Genomic DNA, 11,283 nt, shown 5'->3' on the forward strand with positions numbered 1-11,283 from the left:
TTCCCTCTCTCTCTCTCTCTCTCTCTCTCTCTCTCTCGTTGGCCCTGTGTATTTAAGTAATGATTTTGCAAAATATGCGCAAAAGTGCCAACAGCAACACCGCAATATGCTGCCCCTAAATGGACTGTAACCGGAAGTGCGAATAGCGTGCAGCTGGTCCACCCAGAGCTGGACAGGACATCGAGTGGACCCTGTTGCAGGCTAGCTGCCGAGCTGCCGAGCTGCTTAATATAGTGTGACCAAATATGCAGGCAGACGTGGCACACTTAAAGCCAGCTTTAAAGTCTTAAGCCTTTTGGCTAATAAACACACACACAGACCTATTGGCCACAGGGTGACTCGAGTCGAATATGGAAACAGAACGCCGAGCCGTGTGTGCTTTGTCGAGGGCCAGCTCCGGCGGAAACGGATATTGTAACAAGCATGTAAGGCGACATGCTTGACTGCCCGCCCCCCCAAAGCCTACCCCCAGTTGGCAGCCATCCTTTGCGGCCCATCATCGATTGCCTGTTGTTGTCTTATCAACACACGCGCTGAAAATGAAACGAAAATATTGCAAATGTCCGCTTGTCATAGGCGCCCACTCTTAGTTGTGTGTTGTTTGTTGTGTTTGCATGCCAACGCCACGCCACGCCCCATGCCCCACGCCCCACGCCAACAGCCTCCGCCTCCTGCTCTTCTAAAAGACAAAAGCAATAAAATCGAAATACAATTGCACTCATATACAGTTTTTTTGTTTTTGTTTCCTGTTTCGTGCTTTGGCTAGCCGGGGGGGCTAACGGGCTAGGGGCTAAGGGGGTTCGATGTGGCATTCAGCGTGAGAATTTTACGATTGCTGCAAACCGAAAACTGAAAACTGCAAACGGAGGCTCATATTCACGTGCTGCAAGTGTAACTGTGTGAGTGTGCGTGTGTGTGTGTGGGTAACTGCTGGTTGTGCAGTTTTGTTGATTTTCATGGCATATTTTACAGTGTATGTAAATATGCACACACAAATACACACATATATACATATAGAGAGTGTGAGAGAGAGAGAGAGAGCAACAGAGAGCGAGTGCAAGAAATAAAATTGAAATGAAATATGCAAACATGAAAAATATGCGCCAGCCCGAAATATGCTACGAAAAAATTGCTCGCACACACCCGCACACACACACACACACACATGCACACTAAAAGGTATATACAGTTGCAGGCGGCCATTGCAAATACACAAACACACACACACACACACACACGCACACAAATAAACGCCCACTGGCTGCGATTTATTGCATTATCAATAAAGTGAATAAATTTTGAGGTTATTGTGGCGTGATAACGGCCATTTTTCGTTTTTGTTGTGCCTCTGCCTGTGCCTGCTCCTCTGTATGTGTATATGTACTCTCTATGTGTGTGTGCTGCTGTTGTTGTTGCTGTTGCGTGTCGTAATGCTGTGTAAATGGTGCTGTTAATTAAAAAATCGCACCCATGTCCGCTTGGCCATCTTGCTGCAGGCCTCCTGCCAACAACAATTAACTGATTAAGTGTTTAAGCCGCCTGGCTTTAAGCCCAGTTATCCACTTGACTTTGAGCAGGGGGCTCATCGACTGGGCTGGCTGGGAGATGAAACTGTTTATGTTATGGTATTAATATTAATACGTTTAAGTTATAAGCCAGCTAGATACATGTACATATATATATATATGTGTGTGTGTGTGTGTGTGTGTCAAGTGTTGTGAAGCGTTGAAAGCTCTGATAGTAGTGGCAACAGCATCGTAATGTGCTTAAGTGTTGGATACTTATATATTTATAGATAATAGCAAACGAGAATGGATTCTGATAAAGACAGCTTCTGCAACTGCTTCAGGCAACAAGAAACAATTGAGCCGCAAACGAGTTTAGTGTTGCAAGACGTGCAAATTGTGTAGTAAATATTTATTGAATGAATTCGAATTTTACTCATTATAGTATATGACAAAATAGTTATACAAAGTTGATTTAATTAAACGAAGCTTTATTTCTTATACATTTCACTTTATAAATATATATAAAGATATTTATAAACCAAAGCAAAAATATATATAGATGTGTTATGTATTCCCTCATAGAAGAGAAACCAAATATCAGAAATAACTCAGCGAATCTCAAGCAGAAAAATTCCTATCCATAAATTTCTCTTAGCACTTAGTCAAACTCAGCTGGCGCCTTCGCCCACTTTCCCAGGCCCAAATCAACAAACCATATTTTAGCTGACCCATATTAATTTATAAAGCTATGGCAGCTATTAAGGTTCTTTAAAGTTTCAGTTGCCAAGAGCCGATCAAGTGGAACAGTTAATTACATATTTCTTTTGTGTGCGGTTCGTCGCTGCATTTCGACGCTTAACTAATGTTAATTAGCTAACTTTAGTTGTTATTGTTGACACTGCTGATTGTTGTTTACCAGTCGGCCAAAATCAATTGATCCTACACATCATTATCCGCTGCCGGACAATATTTTGAGTTAATGTCTACCCCACCCCGCTGCTCCCACGCTCACCCAACACTCCAGCATCAGCATCAGCATCAACATCACATAAGCCCGATGGCCCGCATCGATTGTTTGAATTATGAAATTCTCATCATTAGAAATTTTCGGGAAATTATGCAAAACGCTGCCGACGCAAACTGTTCACACAATTAAACAAACAATTACAAGCATACACACACACACACACGCAGACAGACTCACATACATACATATATGTATGTACTTTGACACCTAATGTTGTTGTTGTTGTTTGCATGTTTTGTAAGTCCATGTGAGTGTGGGTGTGCGTGTGAGTGTGGGTGTCTGTGTGTGTGTTTGCATGTTTGTTTCTATTGTGTGCGGTATAATATGTTAATCGCTGCCGTTTGCATGTTTGCATATTGAATAATTACCGTTATGCATTGGCATGCTATGTAATTCTTTTTTTATTTTGCTGCTATTATTGTTTTTGTTAGATATGTTGTAATTGTTGTTGCCGAAATTTGCGCTACATGCATGTATAATATAAGGAAAGATGTTGAAAGAAGAATTCTAGGTCTTAGAACTCGAATGAGTGAATGTACGAATACATGTGGGCATCTGTATGTGTAAGTATGAGTGAAGTATGCATGATATATGAATAAGGCATATATGAGGTATGTATGATGTATGTATGAGATATGAAGTAGGCACTAGCTAAATGAGATAATTAGAAACCAAAATCTTACATGTACATGTACATGTACATGTACATGTACATGTACAAGTCTATAGCTACTATGCATCATAATACTTGTAAAAATTATATAAATAAATAAGCACCCGATTATATTTGTAAGCCCATACAGAAGGGTGTACAAATATTTATTAAAATCTTCAATTGTTTATGTACGTATGGGCACATATACTCATGAACTGATAATTTTAATTACACATATGAACAAAATATTACCATATAAAAGGAGAGAATGTCTTAAACAAACAAAAATATCAGTTCGTGCATACAAATAATCAGCAAGCCATTATACATCATAATAAAAAAAAGACATTTGTCGCAAATCATAATATTTATTAATATTAATAATTATTAATACTAAGCAATTAAAATGTAAATAAATATATATAATTATATATAACCACATTTAACAATAATAATACACGAATAATAATTACATACTTATAAAAAAAAAATCATTTACAAAAAAAAAAAAAAACTTAAATATACTGCATTCAAGACGAAAATACAATTTTTAAATAAATATTAACAAATAAAATATTACATATTAACAAATAAATATTATTAACTAAATATTAACAATAACAATTAACAACTACACGCCCGCCCTCCGCTGCGCTGCGACTGATCCCCGGCAGACGAAACAAACGACTGATCGAGCTGAGTAGAAGCCGACGACTTATATACCTGTCGAAAAATCGCTCGAAACGGCTCTCACCCACTCTTCAGCTCTTTTCTTCTGAGTTCAGACTCATCTTGCTAGGGGATATTGGTTTTTCATTTGAATGCAGCTTAGGCAGTCAGAGCGCTCTCTCTCTCTCTCTCTCTCTCTCTCTCTCTCTCTCTGTGAAGGGTTAAGTGTGTGACATCAGCTGTGCATAGCTTGGCTGATGCTGATGATGGTGATGCTGATGCCAGCCATTAAAAGCCCAACCCCTGTCATGAGACAGCAAAGCCTGCCTCTCCCCCACCCCCAATGACTCACCCCCTTTCGCTAGACCCGCAAGACACAGCAGGCAGTGAAATGAGCGCCGGTTTTAATAAATTTGTAAACAGATTTGTTAATTTTAGCATTAAATTTTGATGAGAATTTGGCCATATTGTGTGTGCCACGAAGCATGCTCAGCTATGTGTGCGTGTGTGTGTGTGTGTGCCAGTGTGGGTGTTGGTGTTAAGTATGCGTGTTCAACACAAATAACGATAAAAACACAAAGTTAACTGCAAACTGGCAAAGAGCTGCGCCTGTTTGTCTGCGCCTCTGCCTCTCTCTCTGTGTGTGTGTGTGTGTGTGTGTGTGTGTGCGTGTATGCTTAATGCCTGGAAGCAAGCCAAACAGCAATGCGGACAAAAGGCGTAAGAATTTAATGAAAATCATTAACAAAGTGTTGCCCACAACTGACAGCAGCTTTAAGCTCGATGGGCGGAACTGTAAAGGAGGCGGATGACGACGGAGGGTAAATATGTGTGTGTGTTTATGTGTGTACGCAGTGAAGGGGAGGTTGATGTAGCCAAGTTTATGATGAGCCACGAGAATTAAGACTACAAATGTTTGTTTGGCTTAAATGAGTTTTCTGTCAGGTCGCAGCGACAAAAACTGATGAAAAGTTTTCAACTTTAAAGGCTGCACACAAAAGGACGAAATGAACGCCAAGAAGGGCAGTCGGCCGACTGTTGTTTACATAATGAATGAACTGGGGTCCTGGCCCGTGTGCTTTTTATGGCCATGTTAATTATTAGATTGAATTCCAAATGAGCCATTCGACTCGGCTGGCTGGCCAAGAGACAAGGAGACAAGGAGGTGAGGAGGCGAGGAGGCGTGGCGGAGCTCATGGCATAGCTCAACTATCATAGCGGCTGCCCCAGCTGAATATCATGATGGCCAACAAATTGAAATGGTCAGCAAATGCCGTTTATGGCTATAACGGCATCAACTGCTGCCCAAACAAAAAAAAAAATCAAATACCAATAAGGATAATGCGCAGCGAGCCGAGCTAACAAACCGTTAGAGCTCCAAGCGAATGGCAAAGTATTGAAGCGCGTTTCCTAATTGCATTTGCAACAGTTTTGTGCAATTAGCGCCCGATCCAGAGTTGTCTCTGCTCAGTGTTGCCAAATGCCCGTGCACTTTGACTTTTCGCCTCAACAGCGACATTTACATACATTTGCCTGCCATTCAGGCCAAGCATCTCGTTCAGCTGACACAAAAATATATTCCCGTTGCCGGAAAGCCGCTCAAATAGACGGAAATGGCAAATATCTGAGTGGGAAATCTTGTTATTGGGCAAATGCTGATACTTGAGCACATTTCCTAGCGGCCAGGCTGATAAATGGATGCTTATTACTGATTTGCAACAGGAGCATGGCCAGGACAGCTTGCTGTAAGCTATGTCTGGGTTAACCTGGCAAAACACTTGTTTTTTGTTGGGGGCAACCTTATTAAAGGGAGCTTGTCGAGATGCTGAAGATTGTTTTGGGTTTGTAAGTGGGCCAAAATATCGGCAAGTCAAATTAGTTAAGCATCTGATGGCCTTAGTCAAGGCAAGATAAAGTCATATCAAACCAGAAATGATTCTGAACTTTTTTTTTTCATTAATTCAAGCAGCTTTGTGCTTTGAAAATAATATAAAAAAATATAAATAGAATATAAAAAAATATATATAAAAAAAAATATTAAAAAAAATAAAAATAAAAATAAAATATATAAAAAAAAAATATATAAAAAACTGTTTCCATTACAACAAAATTAAATATTTTGAATAGGTTTCACTGCGAGTTTAAATTGACAGTGGAAGTAGAAGTTAACCCACTCAGCCTATACCAAAGCACTTTCACTTTCGTGTAGTTCCCATAGCTACCCAAATTTAATTAGTATCCCTAAGACTTATCACTTATGTACAGAGCGCAGCTTTAAGTTCATTTTCATTAAATAATAGATAAGCTTTATGCCACAGCAAATCTGACCTAAACTCTTAAGAATTGTCTAAGATTCTCTAATTTAATCTTTAAATAATTTATTAACTTTTCCCCCAGCTTTAGTTCCTTACATCTCTCTATGGGCACAAAAAAAAGCTGAATGGCGTCATTTTGCTTCCACATTCTGTGGCAAAATTTGCAGCTGAAATTTGCCTATGCGCACGAAAGTAGGCAACAAAAATTTAAATAAATTTTAAGCTAATTTGTAAAATGAGGCAGTCGAAAAGTTTTTTTTATTCGTATTTTTTGGGGTGTCCAGACTTTCGTTTTTTGGCTGCGATTTAAATATGCCAAGCGCTATTAAATGTATGAGTGGGCGTGGCAGGCGGCGAGTATCGGGTGGAGCTGGCACGAAGGAATGAATCTGCAGCTCATTTTCAATTTGTGTGTCGTGCTGTTGGCTTGTTAGCCGCCCGCTGGGCAGGACATGCCATCGAGAGTGGCACGCAGGATCCTACACTGGCTAGCTCCATACATCAATGCCGACTGTGGTCGCCACTGTCAACGCTGTCTGTGTCGCAATTGTTGTTGTTGTTGTTGTTGTAGCTGTTGCCGTTGTGTTGCGTGTTTCCGCTTTTCGACAGAGATTAAAAAATTTTCAATTTTGCGAGGCATAAGCGCAGGCACTCGACGAGTTTGCTTGTTTAGCAGCAGCGGCAGCAGCGGAGGGGTGGGCGGTAGCTTGCTTATGCAACCAGGAAGTGAGACACCCACACACAAATATATACATATACATGTATATATGTTTGTGTGCATTAGCTAGCATTGTCGCATTTTTGCGGTCTATTTTCGTTGTCCTTGGCCAATGGCAAACGGAGATTAATGTTTTCGTTCATGGCCCATAAGCCAAACAAATGCCCAACAAACATACGCACACACACATACATAGATGCGTAGCCTAGTTTCTTTGACATATTTTCTTCTCTTTTTTTTTTTTGTTAACAAGCTCAATCAAAAGCCAAGCAAATGAGCCTCATGTACGTTTGCGCGTTTTTCAATTAACTTAATGTGCATAAAAACAAGCACAGAGCAGCAGCAGCAGTCGCACACATACACACACACACGCACACACGTATAAAGGGGCGCTTAAATGTAAAAAAGCGTTGCAAATTTATGACATCTTGTTTTTTATACTCTCTCTTTTTTCGGTGGGGGTTTTTTTATGGCCAGCAGCGTCGCAACCGATATGCGATATGCGCTCGATTGGCCCACAGGTGTTGCGTGTGTGTGTTTGTGTATGTGTGTGTGTGTGTGTGTGTGTGTGTGTACGGCTGTGCTGTCAATTCAATCAAATGCTTCATACATCAATGGACAGCGACAGGCCATGCACACAAACACACACATACACGTGAACGGCACACTCACACATATACACACAGAGAGCGAGAGAAACATAAATGCAGATGTGTTCCATTGGGAAGCAAAACCCTTTAAAAGAAAAAAAGAAACAAATTTGAATGCGCATAAGCGAGAATGCTCAACTAGAAGATACCCATGAAGTTCAAAGAAAAGCCAAAAACTATTTTAGACACGGTACAAAAAATTACCTTAAGACTTAAAGTATGTATGATATATATATATATACATATATCTTATATACAAACTATCGATGTTGTGAGAAATCTTCTTAAGCATTTGAACTGCTTTTAATATAGGCAATACACTAATAGCTTTAAAAGATCTGCCCATCAAAAACATTTGACATTCCCTAAACAATAATCGATAATTATTTAGCACTATCGATAAACCTGATCAATTTCAACTTTTTACCAACAGAAAGCTAACATATTTGCAGCACAGTATCCGCATTATGCTCTACTACTCTAGTCTCACATATGTACTGCTTAACGATTCATTACAGGGTATCACATCAGCTTCGCCAGCCATAACTATTTGCCTATTGATAGAATCTAGTTGCCTTTTTATTTTCATTTCCCTTCACTACTTTATTATAGCCCTTACATTCAATCATTTCACAATTACAGGGTATAACAGCACCATCAAGACTAGCACTAAAATATCAACAACAACAACAACAAAAGGCACCAACGATGCCACTAAGCGACAGTAAAGTGCAAAATTCTTTGCATGAAATGCCGATGAAATTCATAAAAACAGCTCACGTTTTATTGAAATAAAATATTTATGTAATGGACAGTGAACTGTTGTGTTGTTGCAGTTGTTGTTGTCGAGGTTGCTGTTGATGTGGTTGTTGTTGTTGCTGTTGTTATTGTTGCTGCTGGGCTAAAGGTTAACATGCGCTTGAAAGTAGAAAAAGAGCAGACATGGACAGATGGAGTAGCTACATATGTAGCTCTAACTGTAGTCGTAACTGTAACTGGATATGTATCTACAAAAAATTTGTATAAACCTCGATCCCGTTATGCCCACACCCCATTCACCCACGCACCCCCCCTCTGATTGGAACACCTCTTTTACCCTGCTTTCGCTGCTTGCTCTTGCGGTCACATTTCAAGTCGTAAATTTGTCGCACGTAAAGGTTTAAGCAGCCCTCTTACGATGCTACCCTTAGCCCCTCCACCCCTCTGCCCCTGAACCTGACCATGACCCTGTCTTTCCCCCGCTGTCCCGCAACCCCCCCGTTGCTTGCGTGACTAAAAGGTTCATCAGATAGCCCAGAAAATTATGTTTCGCCTCCTGCTGCCTAAGCCGCCGCCTCTGCTCCACGTCGTTCCGTCCAGCTCGTCGTAGAGTCAAAAATTCATTGAATTGCGGCCGCTGCATTATTAATAAGCCCCCAAAAAATGTTGCTGCTGCTGCTGCTGCTGCGGTAAATACTTCTGTTGCTTGAGTACATTTTGTGTGGATGATGCTCTGCTGCTCGTGGCTGAATAGTGAGCGTGGCTCTGGGGTCAGGGTTCACCTGCAAACGCAATTGAAACGTGCGATGGCAACTTTAACAGTCGTCTTGCATTTATTTCAATTTACCGTCTGTGCCAGTGTCTTGGTTGTTTCGGTTGATGTTGTTGTTGTTTCTGTTGTTGTTATTGTTGTTGCTGTAGTTTAGTTCGTTTGCAGCAGTCGCAATTCTTTTGTCTCTTAACTGCCGTTCGTTGCTGTGGCACGTCTGTCTGTCTCTCTCTCTCCCTCTCTCTCGCTCTCTCTCTCTCTATTTCTCTTCCTCTCAGCTACACGCTTATCCTTTGGTTTCTTTGCTTTAGCTGTTTTGTTCGCTTCGAATTTGACTGCCGCACGAAATGTTGCCTAGCTCACAAGTAGGCGTATCATAAAAGTGGGCGGGGCATTGAGCTTGAATTGTTCTTTATTTTTTTGTGTCCTTACGGCAGCCAGCAATTGACACTCTCAATAAACTTTAAATGTTCCTGAGATATGTGGAGCGTCGTTATCTTAGACTAACTTGACTAAACTATTGAAAGACTTTATGAAAGGAATATAATGGAAATATTTCATATATTTTAATTATTTATATTTGTAATAAAATCAAATTTAGGTATACAAAAGTGTTGTTCATTTAACAGAAGAGGACATCCTAGTCCTTTACTACTTTAACATAGTCATTGAATATGTGACAAAACTAACATAGGCACGAGGGGATTAAATTAATATAAAATGAATAAATAAAAAATAAATTTAGAATATATAAAGTAAATAAATAAAAATATAGATAAATAAATAAAAAAGACAAATATAAAATAAATAAAAATTATATACAATATTCAAAAATAAATAAAAATATAGCAACTTGTAAAAAAAAAAAATTATTTAAATAAAAAAACATAACTAAATAAAATTATATTATATAAAAATATTTCAATTTGCTGCAAGTCAATAAAATAAAAACCCAATTCAACATAATTTCATACATGAATATTTTATTAAATTATTTAACTGGTTTTTGGCCATTTTCCATATTTCCCTAAGCAAATTCAGCTCGTAAAATGTCAAGCAATTAAAGCAAATATTTTCTTTGATAAACATTTGCAGTTATTCAAATCATTGAGAATATTCCATTTCCGTTGGCTAAAAATCAAGCAATAAAAATAAATTCAATAAAATTTCTTTATTATTTGAGTAAATTATTTAACTGCTTTTCGTAGATGCTCGATATTTCTGTGAAAAGTTCAACTCGTAAAATATGAGTTATAATGGAGCAAATATTTTATGTGATGCAATTTGCAAGTTATTCACTTCGATATATTTCACATTCATAAATACTTTCGGGGCAAGTTAAAGGAACTGAGTGGACGCCTTGATCTTAAACTGCTAACGAGCCAAGTCGAAGAGTAAAATGGCTTCAATAAGCTGCTGCTGCTGCCGGCTGGCTAAAAGGTCCTGGCCACAGGACGTGTGCAAATGTTTTTTGCATTGATTGATTTTTCATTACATATGAGCGACATCCGCTGGGACTCAGGTCAGCCTGGGCCAGGGCCACGGCCAGAGCCAGGCCAGGACATGGCCAGGACATTAAACGCAGGCTGTGTCTTTGCATGAATGTTTACCACTTCCGGCTTCCGCAGCAACAGAGTCGAGCAATCCCAAACAAGTGCAACAACTGCGAATGCGAATGCAACTGCAGCTGTGGCGGGGCATTGGCAATTGTGACAATGAAACAACTGCATTTTTGGCCCCAAACACACATATACACAGAGGTATTCCCACACACACACACAGACACGCACAGACAGTTGTTTGCTTCACATTTCCGTCACACAGAGGCGAATGCCGCCCACATGTGTCAATGTGGACAAGTGCACTTTAAGCAGTCGAGAAAGAGAGAGAGATAGAGAGAGTGAGTGGGAGAGAGAGCGAGCGAGCGAGAGCTGCAGCAGCACCAGCATCAGCAGTCGAGTCGCCGTCGCAGCACAAAGAACTGGACATTTAGCTGCCATGTCAAAAGGGGCGTCCTCTGTATGTGTGCGTGTGTGTGGGTGTGGCAGATCTTGGTGCCTATGCCCTTTGACACGCGCTCGATTGCAATTTCGTTTTGCATGTGTGCGCAATGCAACCAAAATGTATAAAATGACTGGCAGCAGGCAGCAGGCAGCCCGCACAGCAGCCGAGCAGAGCTCGGGCCGACTCCTCGCCGCCCCCTGTGTTGGAGT

Source organism: Drosophila navojoa, chromosome 5 (assembly GCF_054131105.1).
Source record: "Drosophila navojoa isolate 15081-1374.11 chromosome 5, UAZ_NAV_1.0, whole genome shotgun sequence".
In the NCBI taxonomy this organism is placed as follows: Eukaryota; Metazoa; Arthropoda; class Insecta; order Diptera; family Drosophilidae; genus Drosophila; species Drosophila navojoa.